General features: G+C 36.0%; 1 long non-coding RNA gene across 6 annotated transcripts in view; it reads right to left on the reverse strand.

Annotated features, from left to right (window-relative positions):
* Positions 1–1,182, reverse strand: part of LOC123001631 (uncharacterized) — a 106,786-nt gene that overhangs the window by 30,037 nt on the left and 75,567 nt on the right. The window lies entirely within an intron of this gene.

The following is a 1,182-nucleotide window of genomic DNA, read 5'->3' on the forward strand; positions in this document are numbered from 1 at the left end:
GTTCAAAATAATTTTTATGTCAAAGAAGCATATTTTGGGGGTGACATTCTGGTTTCCTTCAAAAACAAAATTTGAAAGTGGAAGAAAACGAAAGATGGATATTGGGCCATACAGAATTCAATTAATATTCACCAACATGCAGTTACACTACAAACACTTTGTTATAAGTTACTTTGTTGTAAGTTCATGACTTATTGCAAATTTATTAAGGTACTCTATATTACCAAGTATGTTTTTAATTCGTGTGTGTGTGTTCTATTCGAAGATGCTGAATACCCCAAACCATTATTTTCTTCTCTTAGTATCTACCCATCTCAATTTTATGTTTTCTCTCTCCTATAGCCCATATTCAGAATTATTTTCACTGTTTCGGTATTTTTGAGAAGTGATGCAGTGATCTAAATTTACATGAGCAAGAGAATTAAAAAACCAGCAAAACAAAAAAGTCAATAATGGATGGAATTGTAAAATATGCCTTGAAGGTACTTACTGTAAACGTCAGAAACATTTCCTCTTACTATTAAATATGGTTTTTTGGCAGATAGCAGGCCATTTAAAAATTTATTTTAACCCCGGGACTTTGAGACAAAGGATTTGGTTAAAAAATCTCCTTTACTTCTACAACTACTACCATCTGTCTAAGTGTAGGTAATTTTGTTTCTTCTACTATCTATCTCATAGGGGTTATGATGGGAATCAGATGAGATTAGGTATACAAAAGCAGTTTACAAACTGTAAAGTGCAACGGAAATATAAGGTGTTATTAACAAACCATTTTTGTTCCTAGGACATAATGGACTGTTAGGCAGGTCTGCCTTGGAGCCAAGCCAATAAGACACTTTTACTAAAGTTCTGAGTTTATTTCTAAGATAATTTAATCGGCCAGGGTCCAGTCAGGAAAATAAAATAAAAAGAAAAGAAAACTCCCATGACAGGGAGTTCAGGAGAGGGATTTTATTTGGAGAATACTTACAAAGTATAGGGCAAACAGAAAGAGCAAATCATGGATGGTGAGGCTACCCAAAGATTAAAGCTACTACCACACTTGGGCTGAAGAAAAAAGGAAGGAGATGGTGTTCTCAGTGCCCTGAGAGGGGAGAGGGCCCCAGCAGAGGACCACAAGAGAGATGTGTCCAATCCCAGAGATGCAGCCCCAAACAGAGGGAGCAGGAAAAGACATAC

This window comes from Ursus arctos, unplaced genomic scaffold (genome assembly GCF_023065955.2).
Source record: "Ursus arctos isolate Adak ecotype North America unplaced genomic scaffold, UrsArc2.0 scaffold_9, whole genome shotgun sequence".
NCBI lineage: Eukaryota > Metazoa > Chordata > Mammalia > Carnivora > Ursidae > Ursus > Ursus arctos.